The sequence below is a fragment of the Canis lupus genome, chromosome 12, assembly GCF_048164855.1.
Source record: "Canis lupus baileyi chromosome 12, mCanLup2.hap1, whole genome shotgun sequence".
In the NCBI taxonomy this organism is placed as follows: domain Eukaryota; kingdom Metazoa; phylum Chordata; class Mammalia; order Carnivora; family Canidae; genus Canis; species Canis lupus.
Window position 1 is genome coordinate 30,591,803 of NC_132849.1, and position 22,399 is coordinate 30,614,201.

At 49.4% G+C, this 22,399-nt stretch overlaps 1 protein-coding gene across 9 annotated transcripts in view; it reads right to left on the reverse strand.

Annotated features, from left to right (window-relative positions):
* Positions 1-22,399, reverse strand: part of NEURL3 (neuralized E3 ubiquitin protein ligase 3) — a 31,442-nt gene that overhangs the window by 7,345 nt on the left and 1,698 nt on the right. For 2 of the 9 annotated variants that reach the window (XM_072770345.1, XM_072770346.1), the window contains exon 4: positions 17,714-17,865. The exons of 1 other annotated variant lie outside the window; for it this stretch is intronic. The gene's annotated coding sequence lies outside the window, so the exon portion shown is untranslated. 6 more of the 9 variants (XR_012004436.1, XR_012004434.1, XR_012004435.1 and 3 more) reach the window with 6 other exon arrangements.

Sequence of the window (22,399 nt, forward strand, 5' to 3'; positions counted from 1 at the left end):
GCCCTGGTGTCCCCGTGTGTAAAGCAGGAAGCCAAAATAAGCTGGTCTGTTGGCCCCTCTAGCCCTGACATGCTGTGACTTTAGTCTTAGCAATGGAGAGATGACATCAGTCTGGCCCCAGTTGCCCTCAGAAGATGTTGCCTGGACCCTGGACCTTCTCTTTCACACCACACCCCTGGCCAGGCTCCCTCTGTTTCCACTTCTAGAAGTAATCTTCCAAAGGCCAAAGGCAAACTGGTGAGAAAAGTCAATAGCAATCACAGCAAGTTCAACGTTGGTGGTTCCAGCTAGTCTAGTCTGAGGTAAAGGCCCCTGCTGGTCCAACCTGAGGGATTCAGGCTTAAGGCATCGCCTTATCTCTGGGCAGTGCTGGGGCCCCAAATTCCCTCCTCCCTCCTCCCCCACTCTGGCTTTACCTGCATCATTGGCTGCCTTGGATGGTGACCAGAGGGCTGGAGCCAGGATCACATGTTGATAAACCACAACCTTATAGAAGAAGCGATTATGGAAGCTTATCAGGGAAATCAGGTCCCCTCAGCCCTGGTGGAAAATTATCTGGCAAGCTGTAGACATCAGGCTACCTGATGCCAACAGGCTGATGTGGTATAGTTCCATCTGCAGGACCTCAGGGGGAGTAGGCATTCTGAGGAACTGCCATCCTGTCTCGGGCCTGACATCTAAGGTTCAGGGGTGCCCAAGACAGCACCACCATCACACAACACACTCAGTGTTCTAAGTCCAGTACTGTATTTTTTTTAAAGCTTATATTTATTTATTCATGAGAGACACACACAGAGAGGCAGAGACATAGGTAGAGGGAGAAGCAGACTTCCTGCAGGGAGCCCGATGTGGGACTCGATCCCAGGACCTCGGGGTCACACCCTGAGCCAAAGGCAGACACTCTACCACTAAGCCATAAGCCATCCAGGTGCCCCAGCCCAATACTGTATTAACTTGCTAATCCTCATGGTAATTTCTCAAAAATATCTATTCATTATAATGATCCCCATTTTACAAACTGGGAAACCGAGGCACAAAGAGGGGAAGCAAGTTGTTCACCATCACAAGTCAGTAAACTTCGAATCAGGACTTGGCCTTGGGCCTCTGGCTCGAGAGCAAGTGTATTAACCCCTGAGCTACTGTAACGGAACCAAGCCAATAAAAGCTGACAGAGCTTTTGCAGTAAAGAAAGATAGGCTATTTGTTGGTGTGGCACCAGCCAGGAGAACGGGGGGCTAATGATTCCAGTCCTGAGTTCCCTGATGGCTTACAAGCCGGGGTTTTTAAACGATGAAAACTCAGGGTCTTGGATCATGCTGATTGATTAGGGATTATGTGGGCTCTGATATTTCCTTTCTTGATGACCCAGCATCTCCCTGACTGTTTGTGGTAAGCGGATGGTTCTGCTTCAGGGACCTGGTTGTTCCGCTTTAGGGGCCTGGAATTGGGGGTAATTCTCAGCAGATTGCATTACTGCTGTCATCTGTAGAATACAAGGGCAGAAATCCTACCTCCTGGAACTATCGGTAAGATGCAAACTAGCATTATCATTTTTTCTTGCAAACATGGCACATTATGTTCGTTCTCGCGGGCAGAAGAGCATCCCACAGACTTTTCGGGAGGCAACATAATCTTATTTCCTGAGGTATTTTTACAGGTCCTTACATCAGTAACTAAGGGCTCTGGGGCTCTGGTCAGAGGCAGTTAGGAGCCATATGTCTGTATCGTGGGATCTGTGGGGGCTTGCTTCCCCTCTGTCACTGTGCCCACCGTCCCCCCCCCCCCCATGCCTCTTCATTTAGGCTACTTTGTAGCCTTCTGAGCATTTAGTGGTCCCTCCCTGTTTGTGCTGACCCCACAGTAGGAGCTTTATGGATTATTGCTAAAGGGTTACCCGAGTGAGACAGAGGCCACCTCTCGGCGGAGACCTTCTGTCGTGTCCAAGCCACCTACACAGCAAGGCTGTGTGCATGTCTGCTCCAAAGGAGTGTGACTGGCCCTTTGGAGGAAGGCAGCCTTCAGACAGTTCTTGAAGCGTCCCCTGGTGGCTATAGTCGGTACTGCAGGATGTGCTGAGCCCCTCAAAGCTAGGAGGGGCACCCCCAGGCAGGGAGGTCAGAAGGCTGAGGCTTCCAAGGCCTCTCCGCCTCCTCTCCTGTCCCCGAGCCCCCTCATAGTCCCTCATCCTTCCCCAGGGTTCCCTCACTGGCAGTCAGCCCTCATCATTTGCCCAGGCTGCATCATTTCAAAGGGCTTCCAAAGAAGCATTTCCTAAGTAGCCTCAAGTGCTCTGAGAAGCTGCTGGACAGCTGTTTCAATACCCAGCTAATACAGCTAAGGAAGCTGAGCGCTTGTCCAGGGTCCAAGCCAACTGTGGTGGAGCAGAAATGGAAAGCCAGTGGAAGCCCAGCCCAATCTGGAGACAGCTAGGCAGCCTGGCCCCTTGTCCCTCCCACCACCAGGGCCCTGATACCCCTACCTTATTACACTTGCCTGTGTTCAGCTGTTCCCCACTGGGTGGAAATCTCAGAGGGCAAGGGGCTGCCGAGCCTAGAAACCAGCCCCTCAATCAGGGCCATGTGCACAGTAGGTGGTCAGCAAGGATTTGTGAGTGCCAAGTAGGGCAGCGTGTCAGTGCCTCCTAACGTTGCTGGTACGCCTACCTAATGACCCAGACATGCCTCTCCTAGGTGAATGCCCAACAGGCTTGGGTGCATTTGTCCACAAAGACCGGTACGTGAATCCTCGGAACAGTGTTATTCATAACAGCCCCAGACTAGAAACAGCCCAAATGTCCATTGTGCTGATGCTCTGACGTGCTGCTCAGATCCCGCTTCAGGACTGGAGAACTTCCATGTGGTTAACTGAGGTTCTTGCCGCAAGGACCATAGAAGATTCATTGCAATAAAAACAAAGTACTGTTAGCCACAACAACATGGTTAAACCTCACTGATGTGATGTTGACTTAAGAGAAAATGCAAAAAGCATCCATTGCATCCCTCTACTTATATGAAGTTGAAGAACAAGCTAAACTAATTTATGGTGTTAGAAATCAGGACAGTGCTTACCTTTGGGAATTAATAACTGGGAAGAGGGCATAAAGAAGCCTCCAGGGTGCTAGAACCGTCCTCTATCTTGAATTCATCCAGGTGGACTCTCAAACTGCGTGTCAAGTGTACCTTCATTACATATTGGCTACATTCCCTTCCAGCCCTAAAACTCTGATTCTGAGTAAACTGATGAATGATGGAGTATCCACCCTTGGAAAATCCTCCCTAGAAGCCAGAGGGCTTAGCTAGCACTGCCGCCTGGTGGAGAGAAACGGAATTGACTGTGGGTCTGATCCCCCGGAGGGGAGCGGTTAGGAGACCACGCAGGCTTCCACCTTTATCTTTGGACACTTGTTCCCCTTCCTGCCCACTCAATTCCTGCTGATGAGCCACCCAAAAACTCTGGGAGGCTAGCATATCCTCTGAGTCAATAGCTAGACCCCTACCCTGGGCCTCGGGGTCTGGAAGTCAGGAGAGGGAGGCTAGGATGTGCCAGCGAAGCAGCCAGTCCTAGTTAGGCGTGTGCTGTTCCTTCTATCCCGCTGCCCTGTCCAGATATTCCTGGCCTTGATTCTGCTGTGGGCCGAATCCACTGCCACCACTGCCTGGGCCCCCTGGCTCCTGCCTTACCAACACCAGGGCACCTTCCATGTGCGAGTGTGGAGCCTATCAGGGGAGCCAGAGGAAGGAAGCAACCTAGGGGGCCAGTTGGGTGATCAGAGGTAAGAGAAAGGGGGAAGGGAGAGGTTTGGGTTTGTTTTCCTGTTTTCCTTCTCCCTGTGTCCCCATTTCCCCACCCACATCTGTCAGCGAGTCTGTCCTGGAAGTCTCTGGCAGCTGCCCTGGGGGTGGGTGAGTGTCATGTCTGTGTGTGTGTGTTCAACAAAAATTTACTGAGCACCTCCTATGTGTCAAGCACTGTACCAATTTCCCTAGAAATTGGAGAAAACTCACTTCTTGTCCCTCAGTCAATTCAAATACACCTTGATACTTAAATAAGTGCTCTGAAAGGACCAAACTGAGGCTGGGAAAACCATGGCTTCAGCAGGGGGTTGTTACACCCAGAGAATGGGTGAAGGTTTTGTGGAGTAACAGACATTAAAATTGATAACTGCAGGGGTGCCCAGATGGCTCAGTGGTTAAGCATCTGCCTTTGGTTCAGGTTGTGATCCTGGAGTCCCAGGATTGAGTCCCACATCAGGCTTCCTGCATGGTGCCTGCTTCTCCCTTTGCCTATGCCTCTGCCTCTCTCTGTGTGTCTCTCGTGAATAAATAAAATCTCTAAAAAAATAAAAATAAAAAATAAAATTGATACTTGCAAGCTAATTAGGACTTCAACAGCAAGAAAGGAAAGAAAGGCATTCCAGGAAGGAAGAACCACACATGCACACGTAGAAATGTAATTGTGCACATTGCTATCTGGTTGTATCACGTAAGATCAGGATTGCCTGTGTATCACCGAACATCCAAAAGAAGAGTGACTTAAAGAAGACCTGTTCACTTCTTTTTCACGTAAAAAAAGTTGAAAGTAGACAATCTAGGGTAACCATGACAGCTCTATGGTCATAAGGAGCCCAAGATTCTCTCTACTTTTCTGCTCCACCATTCTAGCACTGGCCTCCATACTCAAGATTACTTTAGGGACCAAAAGGACTGCTGGGGCTCCAGCCAGCACATCAGCATTCCAGGTAGCAAGAAGGAGAAAGACCCAAAAGGGCATTCATCTCAGCTAAGTCAACTCCCTATAAGCTGACTCATTGGAAGGTTTATGTAACATTTTCATTGACATTTCATTGGCCTGAATTATGTCATGTGGCCACAACTAGCTGCAAGGGAAACTGAGGAATGTGGTCTCTATTGGGGGAGCTACTAAAAATCAGGGTTCTCTTGTGAAGGAAGAAGGAGAAAATGTAGATTAGGTAGGCCATAAGCCCTATCTAGCCCAGTGGTAGAGTGGAACGCTGGTCCTCCAGAGTGTGGGCAGAGCTCGCAGCAAGGACCTAGATCACACTGGCCATGCTCAGGAGGGCTTGGACTTGATTCTGTAGAAAACGGAATTGCTACAGGATTCTGAGCAGGAGCCTTGGGTCTGGGGCCTGGAACAATTCACTCTGGGGAAAGATCCATCAGGCAGAGGAGCCGGAGAGGGTTGAACACAGGTGCAGAGCATCAGGAGTGATGGGTTGGAGGCGGCAAGGAGGAGGCAGTGCAGGGCTGAAGAGGGTACAACAGGAGAGCCGAAGTCAAGCCTGGCAACAGTGGGAGGTGATGCCAGCTTCCCAGGGAGGGACACTCACCTGCTGAGAGCAAGTCTGGGAAGAGATCTGAGTCTAAGGCAGCTGCGAGCCATCAAGTCAGGGGGCCCAAGGGCACCTGGGAATCCAGGTGGAAGTTTGGGGAAGAGGAAGGGCTGGGCATGCAGATTTGGGAGTTGCCACTCGTACAATGATGGATGAGATCAGTGGGGCAGGAGTGCCCAGCTGTTGAGCTGGAGGAATGGGATGGACTCTCCAGAGTTACTAGGGAGGGAAGACAACAGAGTGGGCAAGTACATAAACTCTACAGCCAGACAGAGCTGGGTTCCAGTCTTGAATTCGCCACTGAACAGCCATAACCCCCCAGGCCAGCTAATTGCCCTTTCTAAGCCTTAGCTTTCTCATCTGCAAAATGGGAACAAAGGTGCCTACCTCAGTCCCTCACCACAGAAGGGCAGCCCTCCACTTATTGGAGGGGACACCAGTGCCTTTCCTGCTGGAAGATGGGTCCCCTGGAGCCCTTTGTGGGCTCCCTGGGGAGTGAGTCATGAGCACTGTGCATCTCCGGAGCTCTGAGAACCTTTGGCCCAGTCTGGCCAGGGCAGCCCCTGGCTCAACCACATCTCTGGGCAAGCTGGTGGATTGGGCGAGGAGTTACGTATTTGCTAGGAGACAGTCCAGCAGGAGGTGAGGGCCAGCCACAGACTCGGTAGAGATGATTCGAGGTAGGCTCAGCCTGGTTTTGGAAACTAAGAAAGACAATTGCTGGGGCAGAGGGAGAGAGTCCAGCCAGCCATCATGAGCAGAGCAGAGATGCATTGTCTGCACCAGCCTGGCCCTGCAGCGTGGGCAACCAACATCCAGCCAGGACAAAAGGCCTGGCTTGGAGTCTGAGAAGACACCCCCACCTCAGCCCAGAAACCCAGCTCATCCACTTCTCATCCAGAAAGACAGTCTAGCCCTTATCCCCCAGAATGATCCCAGACAGAATTTTGGGGAAACCAGCACATCAGGGACAAGCATAAGGGCCCTTTAGGACACTAGAGAGGGATAGCAGAGACATGGAAGGTGCCAGGAGCGTGGCATCCCACAAGCTAAGAATGGGCAAGAGGAGGGAGTGGGGGGCGGCCAGGTGTAGGGTGGGATGACAGCTGGGAAGAGGCCATTGGGTTTGTGCAGGAGGAGGTCCACTGTTGGAGAGACCGTGCGGGAGGGATGGAGGCAAAAGTCTGAAGGCAGCTCCTGGAGAAGTGAATGTTGTGTGCGACGGGATCCTATAGGCTGTGATTGTAGCTGCAAGTGCCAGAAGCTCAAAAAAGCTCAAGACAGAGGTTCATTTCCTTCAGAGCACAAGTCTGGGGTGGGGGCTCTGCTCTGCACAGTCAGCATGGCCCAGGGCTCTCCAAAACTTTTGCTTACCCTCACTAGATACCGCCCTCCTCCACGTGGCCGAGGGCCGGCCCCACAGCATGGTTCAGCCAGCTGGAGCCCCGGTGGTCAAGGCAGGCTTGACACACCCCTGCCCTTCAAGGGCGCAGCCAGGTGGGTTCCCACGGCCCCTTACTTCATCTCGTAGCCCATTGGCCAAAGCTTAATCACACAGCCACACCCAGCCACCAGGACTAGGAAATGTAGGGGTTAATTCTGATCAGTCCTGTGCCCCGCTAGAAACTGGGGCATGCCGTTGCTATGAGAGAGAAGGAGAGAATGGCTACAGGAGGACAAGCGAGCACTCACAGAGTGCAGGGAAAGAGAGAGGGTGGCAGCCAGAGGGTACCAGGTGAAGGAAGGAAGGCTCGGAGCATGAGAGCACCTGCACATGGATGCAGGGACACGTGTGTGCGCACCATATGGGTCCACGGCCTGAGTGCCAAGCTGCCTGTGCTCCATTGTGGAGGCACTGCAGGTGGTGTTGCTGCTGAGAACTGGTTCTGCTAGCCAGGAGGACAAATCACCAACCTTTCCAGAAGAATTTTTCAAGGTTTCTTGGAGGTCCTTCTGGTCCTACACCAAAGCCAAAATAGCACTGCTCATTTGGGCTATTGTCATTGGGTCCAGTGCCTGGCCACGGGCACAGTCCTTGGACAGGGAGCAACCACCCCAGACCCCTCCACCACAGCAGAGCTGGTCCTCCAAATATGGCCAGAGTGGGCTCCAGACTATTCTTTCCCTCTAGGAGCCTCTCCTCTCTCCATTTGAGCTTTTGGAAGCAGGATAAGAACAGACTCATCCCCTAGAGATGAAAAGGTTAATAATAAGGGTGTCTCTGTTCTCACTGGGCTACACACCTGTTGACTACTGCTGCCTCTCTCTGTTCCCTGTTGTGTGTGGAAAAATATATGTTGGAGGGAAGGAAGATAGGGTCCTTGATTCTGTATTAGTGGGACTAAGTTGTCCTGGGAGTTGATTTCCCCATGGGTAACTTGGCAACTAAACGCAGGCATGTGCTTTGGGCACCATGTGTGTGCTTACAAATAGTCTGTCCTTATGTACTTCATTCTCTCCATTCGTGAGTGGACACACATCTCATCCTTGGTGTGTGCCTTTACTGAGGACTTCATTGGCTCATTGATTCATTCAGTCAGACAGTTGGCAAACATTTCCTGGGGCCCATGTGAGCTAAGTACCATGGAATAACTTAGCACGGTGGGCAGGTTAGTAGCTAGTATAGATTAAATCAGGATTGACTCCAAAGTTCTTCACTCTTTGGCTAATTCTAAAACAAAGATAATTGGCTCCTGAGTGAAAGCCCTAAAGGCATTTGAAAGATGTGCCAAAGTATGTGACATATGGTTGGCAGCATATGTTTATAAAACCTCATTTCTTTGTTCTCAGGTGTGTTCCACAGAGATGAGGTGGCTAAACCTGGGGCTTCTGGATTAGTGAGCAGTTGCCTCTTTGGGTGAAGTCGTGCACGGAGCATGGGTTTATGGGGGGCCATTCCGAGTGTGGAGCCCATGTGTGAGCTTCCAGTCCTCTTGCAGAGTGGGATGTGCTAGTCTTAGAGCTGAAGTAAAAAGCCTCAGCTGAGCCTTCTGTTTAGGTCCAGAGGGGAACCCACTGCCTCCCCTCAAAGGCTCCAGGGATTCCAGGGTGGGGGAGGTCAGCAAAAGCCCCCATGTTTCTCCAGGCTCTTCCTTGCCCTGTTTCTTCCTTCTGCTGAAGCCTCCTTCTCCTGTCTTCTTTCCTATGGATGTTTTCTTGCCAGCAGCCAGCACACCCCAAGATAGGCTCTTTTTTCTTTCCTTTTTAAGATATATGTACTTATTTGAGAGATAGAGAATAAAAGAAAGGAGAGGTAGAAGAGAATCTCAAGCAGACTCCCCACTGAGTGCAGAGCCCAATGGGGCTCCACATGGGGCTGGACACTGTGACCCTAAGATCATGACCCGGGCTGAGACTAAGAGTCTGATGCTCAATGGACTGAGCCACCCAGGCGCCCCTAGGCTAGGCTCTTCTTTCCCTCCAGGATCCCTGACACAGGTATTTGTGAGCAACAAATTTGACTGAAGCTATAGGCCCCTGCTGTGTGAGAGGAGGGAAGATGCATAGTGCAGCTGAACACAGAGAACAAAGTTAAATGAAGCTCAACCAACCACGGTTTTCAAGGATCCTCAGATGTTTCCATCACCAGGACTTCTTCTTTTTAAGATTTTAGTTTTTTTGGCAGAGAGAGAGAGAGAGAGAGAGAGAGAGAGAGAGCATAAGCAGTGGGGAGGGGCAGAGGGAGAAGGAGAAACAGACCCCTCACTGAGCAGGGGCCCACCATGAGGCTCAATCTCAGGACCCTAGAATCATGACTTGAGCCAAAGGCAGATGCTCAACTGACTGAGCCACTCAGGTGCTCCATCCACCACCAGGATTTCTCACTGTTCATTCTTTAGGAGCCTTCCTTTATCCCTGCTGGCCCCTTATTCTTCCCCTATCTCTTTTTTTTCTTTTTAAGATTTTATTTATTTATTCATGAGAGACACAGAAAGAGAGAGAGAGAGGCAGAGACATAGGCAGAGGGAGGAGAAGCAGGCTCCATGCAGGGAGCCCGATGTGGGACTCGATCCCAGGACTCCAGGATCACACCCTGAGCCGAAGGCAGATGCTTAACCGCTGATGCACCCAGGTGTCCCTCTTCCTCTATCTCAAAACCAGTTCTCCTGTCCTCACCCTCAAACCCCTGTTTATTTCTTATGCAGAGATGTTCAGCTCCCCACCCCCAACCAATACTATCTCCAGGCCTAACTCTGCAGGTCCCAAGACTCCCCAAGGTGCTCTGCTAAACACCAAGACCACTGGTTTCAGACTGGCAACATCATGGACTGAATCAACACTGATACCTTTCCCTTTGAAAATACCGAGAGGGGATCCCTGGGTGGCTCAGCGGTTTGGCGCCTGCCTTTGGCCCAGGGTGTAATCCTGGAGACCCAGGATCGAGGCCCACGTCAGGCTCCCTGAGTGGGGCCTGCTTCTCCCTCTACTTGTGTCTCTGCTTTTCTCTCTCCCTCTGTGTGTTTCTCATGAATAAATAAATAAAATATTTTAAAAAATAAATAAACTTGGAGCTGAATCTAACACACTGTGTGACCTTCCGAGGCTCCCTGAGAATCATATTTCTTAAAAAAAAAAAAAAAAAAAAAGAAAACACTGAGAAATTTATAATAAAATGTTAACTGAAAGATACTAGAACCACAGCAGAACTTGAAGAAAGGGTGGGGAAATACCCAGGTGTCAGGTGCACAGAGTTGAGCTCTGGCCCTGGATATGGGCCCTAATGACAGAGGCTGAAGAGTCAAACCCTCCTTGGATCAAGGGGTGTGACCTTCAGGAGACATGGAACAGAGACCCCTATATAGCTAGGGCTGCCCCTCAGGAAAGAATCAACCCATCAACCTAGAGAGCTAACAGTGAATCTTGTCTTGGGTTAGGGCTCTGAGTGGGAAAAAAGATTCCTAGGAAAAATCAATACTTAAAACCTTAACTCTTCACGGGAGTAGCATCTATAAATTTACGCTATCCATGGGTTGAAGAATTCCCAAGCTGAAAAATCAACACAGAAATATTCCCCTGATGAGGTCCTTGGAGCAGTTGGTACAAACAGAGAACAGATCTCTGGGGCCATTTTCATAACCCAGGACACACAGGACTCCCGCAGAACAAAGCAATCTCACTGAAGATGAGCTCACAAACACCAGTTACAAATCACAGGAAGAAACCATCTACTGTGAAGGAGAGTTGGCAAGTATAACAAATAGAAAAATTATCTCCAAGAATTTGGGATGACAGAACAATCTGAAAAAGATACCAAAGCAGTATGTTAAAATAATTAAAAATATAAGGGAAGGAATAAAAATGATAATAAAAGATCAGGATGCTTTGAAGAAGAATAGATTGAATGGATGAAATTTTGCTAGAATGGAAAAGAGATAAGAATCTTGAGATTGAAAAGGCAACTGAGGGCAGCCTGGGTGGCTCAGCGGTTTAGAGCCACCTTCGGCCCAGGGCAGGATCTTGGAGACCCGGGACTGAGTCCACATCGGGCTCCCTGCGTGGAGCCTGCTTCTCCCTCTGCCTGTGTCTCTGCCTCTGTGTGTGTGTGTGTGTGTGTGTGTGTCTCATGAATGAATAAATAAAATCTTTTTTTAAAAATTAAAAATTGAAAAAATGAAAAGGCATACTGAGTCCTGGGTAGGATAAATAAAGATAACTCCACATACAGACACTACAGAACACCAAAGATAATCTTAAAAGCAGTCAGAGGAAAAACATGGCTTACTTTAAAAGGAGCAATAATTACATTGATTGAAGACAACTTATCCACAATAATAGAGGCCAGGCCATAAGATAATCTTATGTATAAATGTTAACAGTCATTGATTTGGGCATCCCTATGTTTATTGCAGCATTATTTACAATAGCCAAATGATGGATGCAGCCCAAGTGTCCCTCGATAGAAGAGCAGATAAAGAAGATGTGGGATATATATATACAATGGAATAATACTCAGCCATAAAAAGAATTAAAATTTGTTATTTGCAACACATGGATGGATCTAGAGAGTATAATGCTAATGGAATAACAGAAAGACAATACCATATGATTTCACTCATGTGGAATTTAAGAAACAAAACAAATGAACAAAGGAAAAAAAAGAGACAAATCAACAAACTCCTTCCCAGAAAACAGACTCTTAACTATAGAGAACAAACAGCTAGTTACTAGAGGGGCGGGGGTGAGGGGTGAGGGAAACAGGCGAATGGGATGAAGGGTACCCTTATCGTGAAGAGCACCAAGTAACGTATAGAATTGTTGAATCACAATATGGTACACCTGAAACTAACATAACACTGTATGTTAATAACACTGGAATTAAATTTTTAAAAATTTAAAATAGAACAAAAAGGTCACTGATTCATATCACCACCACCAATATAAATAATTTGAGATGTTAAAAATAAAATGAAATAAAATACTAGATAACAATGCATGGAAAATGAGACGTGGGTAATTGGGAGTTGAAGCTTTTAAGATCGTCGGCGTTATTTGGAAAGAGCATAAAGATACTGATTAATTTCACCCCTTGTGGGTTTTTTTTTTAAAGATTTTATTTATTTATTCATGAGAGACACAGAGAGGCAGAGACACAGGCAGAGAGAGAAGCAGGTTCCATGCAGGGAGCCCGATGTGGGACCCGATCCTAGGACTCCAGGATCACGCCCTGAGCCGAAGGCAGACACTCAACCACTGAGCCACCCAGGCCTCCCAATATCATCCCTTGTTAAATCAAAGATGCATGAGAGAGCTATAAATTAACTCCTAAAAGAATAAAAATAAAGTATGCAACATCCAAACTGGTATTGGGAAAAGGGGTGAGCTTAAAGAAAATGTGACCAATCTAACAGCAGGTAGCAAGTGGAAATAAGAAGCAAAGCAAGAACACAGTAAATATAAATAAAAGAGCACATTAAATTGAAATATATCAATAATGGCAACAGATATAAACAGACTATATTTGCCACCTATATAGCAGAGATTCTAGAACTACATTTTCAAAACTCTAGCTCTATGCTATTTACAGGAGATATGCCTAAAACATACTGACACAGAAATATTGGAAGTATTTTTGTACTAAGAGGATACTAATCAAAAGAAAGATAATATAGCAGTATCAATACTAGGCAAAATAGACTTTAAGACCAAAGTCACTGCTAGGGAAAAAAAAGTATCACTATAAATAATAAAAAGAATAATTCACCAATAGACTAAAACAATCCTGAACCTGATTGTACCTAATATCTTTAAAATATACACAGCAAATATTTACAGAATTACAAGGAAACACTGTCACAGCCACAATCACAGTGGCAGATTTTAAACAAAGGGCTATCGACTCCAGGTCTCCCAGGCATGAGTCACAGAACCTTTAAGATTACAGTCTTTCTTTCGATATAGTCTAATTCTAGACGTAATTCCTTCAAGTGCCAGCACCTATAAAATAAAGAAAGCAGTACACATTTGTCCTCACCCCGGGTGAATAATCTCACACTCGTTAGGCAACAGAAATGTACAGAGCCAGATGTTTTTATTAAAATAGTCATTTTGGGGCAGCCCGGGTGGCTCAGTGGTTTAGTGCAGTCTTCAGCCCAGCGCGTAATCCTGGAGACCCTAGATCAAGTCCTATGTGGGGCTCCCTGCATGGAGCCTGCTTCTCCCTCTGCCTGTGTCTCTGCCTCTCTCTCTCTGTGTGTCTCATGAATAAATAAACAAAATCTTTAAAAAATAATAATAATAAAATAAAATAGCCATTTTTTTCTCTTGCCACAAATGGACAAGCCTCAAGCTGTAGCAATAGTCCCAGAAGGATTTCCTTGAAACCCCGGAGGAGCACCTATTTTACACTCAGGGTAGCTATGCTCCTGAAGACACTGGGTTGCAGTAATCTGAATTTTTGTAAATTAAATCCTATTCCCCAATGCACAGATGCTTAGACGTAGATTGCATATCCACATATTATAAATTAGCAAAGGAGAATACTTTTAAAAAACCTTAAATGTTATCTTAACCAACCTCTGGTTTACAGATAAGCCAATGACACCAGGCAAATGAGTTTTCCAGGGCTCTCTAGCTAGTGTGGTGACCAGCACCTGGCTCCTGGCTTCATTCAGAATTGTACTGAATTGGGGCACCTGGGTGCCTCAGTGGTTGTGACCCTGGGGTCCTAGGATCGAGTCCTGCATTGGGCTCCCCACAGGGAGTCTGCTTCTCCCTCCGCCTGTGTCTCTGCCTCTCTCTGTGTGTCTCTCATGAATAAATAAAATCTTAAAAAAAAAAAAAAAAAACGAATTGCATTGAATTTCATGTAACAAAAACCCGGGATGGTGGCTTAGCCACATGGGGGCTCATTTCATTCAAAGGACAAGAAGTCCTAGAGTGGGAAGTCCAGGCTGCTACAGCTGCCAAGCAAATTATCAAGGATCCAGCATCCTTGCAGCCTCCTGTTCTGCTTCCTTGGCAAGTAGCTTTGTTCCTCAGGGTTTCATGATTGGTGCTTTATCCCACTGTACCCTCCAAGCAGGAAGAAAAAAGGAAGTGAGAAGGAGGAAGGGACAGGGCCTGTGGCAGGAAAGTCAAACTCTGCTAGAAACCCCAGCTGACTCCTTACATCTCGTTGACCAGCAGGGCTATCCCTAGCTGCAAGGGATGCCGGGTTGGCTGGGTTTTTGCCAATCCCATTAAAATCAGGGTTCTTCCATGCACCCCCATTAATAACAAATTAGCCTATGTTCATGAACTGCTTACCGTGTCAAAGACCCTGGTTCAAGTCCTCACCTCTCTGTACTTTCAGATTAGGATTTTCCCCCTTCACATTGCCCTCACTGCATCGTATGGTAGCTATTCACAACTTTCCCTGGAAACGAAGTTGTCAGCTTTTTGAAATTAGGGACTCTGGCAAGGATAGAAAATTAGCTCATGTAGGAAAACAGTTGTGAAGTTTTCCATGCCATACATATACAAAGTGGGATTTTTATTATCGATATCGGTATCAGTACGTTTTGTACAATCTCCTCCTCCCTGTGGCGGCTCTGTCTTTGCACACATACGTGTTTGGCACATGTGTGTTCTATTGCTCAACGTACCACATGTGCATTTCCCCCTCCTCTTCCTCTACCCCTCCAGTTTCTGCTGGATGTGCAAGGGCTCAGGAACCAAGCCGCGCCAAGCCTCTATGTACCAAGGATGCCCTCTCCAGGTGGGGAAGAGGAGCCCAAGGGGACTGAGACTCCCCCACCCCACAGCAAGCTATTTACCAGCCTGGCAGGCCTCTGTACAAGACCTTGTATGTGGGGTGGGCTCTGGGAAGGGAGGCAGTGGAGATACTCAACTGGAGGGGAACATACTCAACTGGAGGGGAACTGAGGCAGGACCAGCACAAATGAGGACTAGAGAAATCCTTTGTCCCCCAGAAACCAAAGCCTACAGTGCTCTGCCCTGGGTCTGTAAGGTCCTGTCCACCCCAGGGCCCGATGCAACAGTGCCCTGCTCTGAGAAGAGGGCAGGATGCAGGTTGGAAGCCTAGTGGCCCATACGAGGCAGATTTTTCATGCATTAATCTCACTGTCTTCACAGTAACACCAAGGTAAATATTTCCATTTTACAGATAAGGAGAGTGAGGCCCAGAGGCTAAGTAGTATACTAGGGGCCACACAGTAAGTGGCAGGACTGGGAATTGATCTGACTCTCAGCCTTTTCCCTTTCACTGAAGATGGGTGCTTTGCCTCCCATTTAAAGCACCAGCAGGCTCTCTGGCCTCATCCCTGAGGGGGCAAGTGGCAGAAGCAGCAGGGGTCAGACCAGAGGGAAGGTGAGGTGCCTGGTTGCCATCCTCCCATCTATGGCTGCTTCCTCCATCTCCACAGGCAGCAAGAACAATTCTCCCATGGGCTCCCCACTTCACTGCAGCCTCCTCAACTCCTCCATCTGGGGGCCATCCAAAAAAGCTCCCCAGGGCACCTGTGTGGCCTGGTTGTTTAACTGCTTGCCTTTGGCAGAGGTCATGATCCCAGGGTCCTGGGATCGAGCCAAGCCCGTGTCTCTCTGTTCAGCAGAGACCCTGTTTCTCCCTCTGCCTATGTCTCTACCTCTCTCTTGTGTGTCTCTCATGAATGAATAAATAAAATAGTTTTTAAAATAATAAAATTTTTAAAAAGAAAAAAAAGAAAAAGCTCCCTAGAATGCACCAGGCCAAGACCCTGACCTGAAGCCTCCCCTCACCTCACCCACCCCCCTGCCCCAGACCCCACAATCCCCCTACACTTGCTGGGAATCCAGAGCCTGCCCTGTTTGCTTCCCAGACCACGGTGCCTTTCATGCCCTTCCTGCCTTCTCAGTGGCCCCAGAGGCTCCCCCTTCCCTGTCTCTGCCTGCTGGCCTTCTTGCTGGAGGAAGGTCCCAAATTGCATGCAGGGAGGATGGGACTGGGTGAGGTGGGGGGAGTGGGATGGAATGCCAGGAAGGCTGAGCCCAAGCCCTACCCTTGGTTTGCTGACCCTTTCCCAGAGGAGGCATGACAAATTCAAATAAAGACAGCATTTAGGCTCTGGACCAAGAGTCCTCGGGTTCTTGCAGGCAACCCTGACAGTACAGGCTTTTATGAAGAAGCAGCAAATCCTAAGAAAACCATCTTCTTGGGTGGACTTAGTTGGGACAGAAACTGCAGACTGATGCCAATTCGGGCCTATCTCCATGTCAACATGTACAGAATGTACAACGGCATCCAAACCATAATCCTCAATCCTGGTGCAGAGCCTCGGGTGGCTACACAGTCTCTGCTGACCCGTGACAGTGGCTGTGATAGCAGGACCCATGTCTAGAGCACATATGGCTCCTCTTTCTAGTGCTTGTCACAACCCAGGAGGTATTGCTCTGCGTATTTTACAGATAAGGAAACTGAGGTTACTGAGGTTAGGTAACTCAACCAAGGTCACATATTTAGAAAGTGGTGGAACTTTTCAAAATACTAAACTGGGGAAATGCTCGCCATTTGTAGAGAAATTTTCGATAAGGCATAAGGACACAGGCTTCCAGTTAACCCTCAGTTACCCAGAAAAATCAGTTCTCCAGAATGTCCCTACATGTGCGTGCATCTTGTGCATGCATGTGCTTGGGTATTTTGATCAACAGAGTTTTCCATAAACAGGTCAGACCACAGGGGTATAGAAATCAGCATTGTATTCTCTGAATTCAGTCCTGTGCTTGGAGACGCCCAGATAACAGGTAACAAGATATACTCCTTTCAGAGCAATGGCAGGAAAGGGGGATGAAGCATCCACTGGCCCGCTCTCCAACCCCTGGCTCCCACAAGCAGCTGACCCAAGGTTCACAGGCCACCTCCCCAGACTTGGAATCGCTGCAATGCTGAAGGAAAAGCAGGAGCCTGGCAGCCTCGGGATAGGGCTCAGCCACCACTCTGCAGGGTGCTGTTGGGTTGTAACAGGTCAGATAGTGAATATGTTAGGCTTAAGATCTCAGTCACATTTTTTTTTAACTTTAAGTAATCTTCCCATTGAATGGGGGGCTCAGACTCACCACCCTGAGATCAAGAGTTGCACGCTCTTCCGACTGAGCCAGCCAGGCACCCCATACATTCTTCTTCTTCTTCTTTTTTAACAGCCCTTTAACAATGTAAAACCTTGTAAAAATGGAACCAGGCCAGAGAAGTTTCCGAGACTGTACCACAATAAGGCAGAACCCCTTGCTACCCCTAAGTTCTCATTCTGCTCCTTAAAATGGAGATGCTCCCACCTTTCTCCTTGGAGCCAGGGTCTCCCTTCAGCCCTCAGAACTAATAGTCATCCCCCTGCTCTAAACCATTCATAATAGGGACTTACTTCAATGTCAATATTAGCTGCTGCTCCAAGCCCTAATACGGCGCCACTTTGGTGCCTTCCTCTCTCTCCAGACCCCCCTACATCTTAACTACAGAGGTACAACACCAGTTGCTCTAATAGATCAGTAGCCATGTGGCCCCAGCCCTGCCAACTGCACCGACCAGCACTGCCCTAAAAAGGGTGTATGTGTGTCTATGCATCTGTGTCCTCCTCACATGCTCAGCTGACCCCACATGTCCCTGACCTTGGCCATGTTCTGTGCTTGTCCTTGTGTGTGGTGTGCATCAGCCAGGCCATCTATACCACAGCCGTCTTGTGTCTATAGGACCGTCTGCATGAGAACAGCTGTGTTCCTGGCCCTGCCTGAGAGCTCACGATGGTCCTGCTTACAGGGCAAATTTTGTGCTGAGGTGGTGAGCTAGGCTGAGGGCGCAGTGCAACAGGCCCAGGCCAGGTGTTCTGGGGGCCCAGGAAGACGAACCATCAGCATCTCCTTTCCACACCTGTCCTAAGGTCATAATGAACTTACTTGAGTCCACCAGGGTCCCTGAGCCAGAGAGTTTCTGTGACTGCAAAGGCTGGATAGTTGAGCAGAGCTGGGGTCTGCAAAGGTCAGAAACCACAGCCGGATGAGAAGAGCCCTCTAGGCTCTCCTGTTCCATTCCACCCTGGCAATCCAGCCTGAAAAAAATGATTAACTACTACATATAGAGCAATGTTTCTCTTCTCGATAATGACAGTTAAAAACAAAACAAAACAAAACAAAAAAACCTTGTTAATTTGGGCCTCACTATGTGCACTAGGATGCTGGTCAGAGCACAAACTCTGCTGAGCCAAGGGGCCTAAAAGTGACAGTTAGGGTAGGGGGCCAGTGTCAGGGATGTTGAAGATACTTGAGTGGTTCTTTTCAAGTTGGTTTTACCAACTTTGCCAGAACTGGTCTCTACAGTGGGAAGCCAGGCCTGTTCAGGAAAAATTCTGAAGAGCTTCACACCTCTATCCCCAGGAGGATATACAGGAATTCGCAAGCTGAGGGGGAGGGAACAGCAGAGTGAACGGAGGGTGCAAACGCAGAGGCATGAGGGACTTGATAAATGACCTGAGAAGGGTGGGCCCAGCTCGGGGCCTACTGGGGCAGGTGGATGGAGCTCTCTTTCACCTCTGCCAGGACGCCTCAATCATCTGGGCCCCCAGGAGGGTCCCTGATGGCCCTGGAGGCCCAGCAGAGCCTGTGGGGCAGGAGGAAGCACCCTCCCCTCCGTCAGCCCTTTCTGCCCTGGGCACTTCCCGGCCCCTTTTCTGGGGAAAGAAAGAACTATATGGGAACAAGGGGCTTTCAGCGAGGCCCGAGGGGCCAGCGCCGCGGGCCCAGGAGCTCCCTGCCTGGCAGTAATTTGGGCCCCAGAGAAATATTGGCAGCCTTGGCTAACCGAATTATTCTTTCGGTTTGAACCAGCTCCCCCTTTTGACTCAGATCCGGCTGGGCAAGGAAAGCGCTTTCCGAAACCCCCACCCGGTCTTTCGAGCCCAGAGCGAGGGGTGGGGGTGCGGGGCCGCTGGGGGCGGGGCGGGGCGGGGCGGGGTGCGGGCGGCGTCTGGGCCTGGGGACCCCTGGGCGGCGCCCCCCGCCCCGCCCCGCCCCGCGCCCCCTACTGCGGCCCCCCTCGGCCCCCTCGGCCGGCGCCGCTGGGCTCCGCAGCACCCGGCGCGAGCCTGGTCGGCCGAGCACGTGCTTAACGCACCAAAATAGAAAAAGAAAATGCTTGGAAAGAATTTGATATTTCCAAACGAGCATCGAAATCGCCTTACGGGAAAAGTCAGTCTCGTGGGACTTCTTTACACTAATTTAACCATCCAGAGTTGTTTTTATTTCACATTACGCCAGGGAGGGGGAGGAGGCATCGTGATGTTTTTCAGGGTTTAGTCCCCCGCCCCATCCCCGGGCCTCGGGCCGTCTCCAGCAGCACCCCATGTCAAATAGGTTCAAGCCCACATGTCAAATCCCTTGGGCCACAGGGCTGCCCAGCTGTTATTTTGCAGAATTTCTCTCTCTCGGCTGCCCACTAGCAGTTCTGCTTATTGCTCCTACCACTGACTCACAAGGGGAGGAGGGGATTTCTGAGCTGTTTCAAAACTTAACCAGAATATTAGGGGTTTCATGAAGCCCTTGTTTATTTTTTTTTTAAAAAAGCCCCCAAAGCCAACACAATATGACACAGGAACAGGAGGGAAGGTGGAGTGGGGAGGGGTCTTCCAGGACCAAACGGCCTATATGCTCATTACAGCTGGCCCTGGGATCCAGGTTTCCTGTCTCCCTTCCCGGAGCCCTGGCTCACACCACGCCTTCTGCTCTGGGCTGTGGAGAAGAGCTGGCATTTATGGAGAGCTTCCTCCTGTCCGCTCAGCTCTAAGGTTTTTATAAGAAATAGCTCATCTAGGGGCACCTGGGTGGCTCAGTCAGTTAAGTGTCTGCCTTTGGCTCAGGTCATGATTACCCGCCTTCCTCCACAATCCTGGGATCAAGCTCCTTGTGGAGTCCCTGCTCAGCAGGGAGCCTGCTTCTCCCTTTCTCTCTGTCTGCTGCTGCTCCACCTGCTTGTGCTCTCTCTTTGTCAAATACATAAAATCTTTTTTTAAAAATCTTTAAAAAAAAAGAAAGAAATAGCTCATTTAGTGCTAAAAGGTGTGAGAGCTATGAGTATACCATCCCCATTTTACAGACACGGAAACAGCATAAAGAACTTCACTGACTTGGGGCACTTGTCATAGGGGGAAAGATGCTCACCACTTCCCCACTCCACTGAGGCAGATCCTACTCAGCCACAGCAGGGCTCAGGCTCACCAGAATGAGGCTAATGGGTGCCTGGAACCTTCCTATTGCAGAACCAGGGGGTCAGGAGCCTGGGGACTCTGAGATCCTGAAGGGATTGGGGATGTGCTTCCCTGAGTGGGATCCAGGGCCCCAGGTACTGCTCACCCTCCACTACCACCACCACCACCACCGAGGGGCGATGGGATAGGGATACCCAGTGTAGGGGCTCTGAGCCAAGCTCCCAGCTTGGGGCCAGAGCGATGGAGTGACCACAGACTTGCAGAGTCACCCAGCCCTGGAACTCCAAGAAGAAGGGAACGTGTATGACCTCAAAGCTAAAGTATAGAATATTCTGCCCTTAAAAATTAGGAAGTGCGGGGATGCCTGGGTGGCTCAGTTGTTGAGCATCTGCCTTTGGCTCAGGGCATGATCCCGGAGCCCCAGGATCGAGTCCCACATCGGGCTTCCTGCGTGGAACCTGCTTCTGTCTCTGCCTCTCTCTGTGTCTCTCATGAATAAATAAATAAAATATTTAAAAAAAAATTAGGAAGTGCTGGGGTACCTGGTTGCCTCAGTCAGTAGAGCATGTGATTCTTGATCTCGGGGTTGTGAGTTCAAGCCCCACATTGGGTGTAGAGATTACCTTTTAAAAAATCTTTAAAACAAAAAAATCGGGATCCCTGGGTGGCGCAGCGGTTTAGCGCCTGCCTTTGGCCCAGGGCGCGATCCTGGAGACCCGGGATCGAATCCCACGTCGGGCTCCCGGTGCATGGAGCCTGCTTCTCCCTCTGCCTATGTCTCTGCCTCTCTCTCTCTCTCTCTGTTGTAACTATCATAAATAAATAAAAATTAAAAAAAAATAAAACAAAAAAATCTTTAAAAAAAAAATTAGGAAGTGCTGCTCCAAGAAGGCCTAGATGTTATACGGTGAAGGGGAAGGGCATGGGGTGGGGGGGTTGAGGGATTAGAAATGGATATCCTCCCTTTCTCCATCCTTCCCTCCTTCATCGCCTTCTATGCATCTTCATTGAACATCTGTTATGTGCCTGCCCTCTGTGGCCTCCCACTTGCTCCTCTTCCCTTCCAGTTCCTTCTTCACCAACTAAGATCTCCTGAAGCAATGCGGGACCTCAGACAAGTCCCTTCCACCTCTGAACATCAGTATGTTGACAGAGCAGTGGCCTGGGCGCTGTGGCTCTGCCAGCAGCATGGTGTAGGCTGATGGCATGGATCATTCCTAACTGTGGGATAGAGGCTCAATGGAGGCTGGACAGTCAGATAATGACATAGGAGTGATGTGACAAGAGCACCAGTGTGGCAAATGTCACAGCAGAGTTGTATGCTGGGAGCCCTGGGACACACAGGGGATATGGATGCCTGCTTCATGTGGAGCCTTGGAGGATGAGCAGAGGTTCACTGGGTGGACATGGCAGGCCCTACTGAGCCCGGGAAGGCACTTGGGCACAGAGGAAACAGCACACAGAAACACTGGGAGTCAGAAACAGAACAGAGAGCACCAGGAAGATGGTCCTCTACAACCCAATACAGTGTGGCTGTATTGCCAGATTTGTCAGGGAGGGGTGGACACCAAGCCAGCGCCATGCCTAAGAGAAGCCAGAGGAGCCACTTCCATGCAGTCTTCTGTCTTCAGTTGTCGCTAGTACCAACAGTCAGGACTGGAAAGCCTGCTGAGGCCAAGGTAGGGAGGCAAGTCAGTTGCAACAGCAAAATCCCAGAGGCCAGCCCCATGGCTAAAGCAGCAAAGGCACAAATGGGCAGCTTGGGATAGGCAGGAGGGCTGGACAACCATCTGTCCCCTTGCTGGTATCCAAGGTAGGCCAGCATGGTGCATCAGATGTGGAGAAGGAAGCCTCGGGGGCTGAGATCTCTCTAGTGAGTTGCAGTCGAGCGGTGTCCATATGTGTCTGTGTTCCTCTGTGTGAGCTATGGGCTCCTCTGCATGCAGGATGCATGTGCAAATGCACAGGTGTACATAGGTTCGTATATGTGTTTCCAGGCACACAGAAGCAGAAAGAATGTACAGTGGTGGGGATCCCTGGGTGGCTCAGCGGTTTAGCACCTGCCTTTGGTCCAGGGCGCAATCCTGGAGTCCCGGGATCGAGTCCCATGTTGGGCTCCCTGCATGAAGCCTGCTTCTGCCTCTGCCTGTGTCTCCACCTCTCTCTCAATGTGTCTATCATGAATAAATAAATAAATCTTAAAAAAAAAGGATGTACAGTGGGTGTGTGGAGGATTTGAGCTTTTGGTTGGCAGAGTGGGAAGAAAGGAGGGCCTGAGGTGCAGGCAGGACCATTTGGACCTGAGTTCTCCTTGGGTTCTCCCTGCCAGGCACCATTTCAAACATAGTTGGGATGTCAGGAAGGGAGGGCAGTCGCAGGCTGG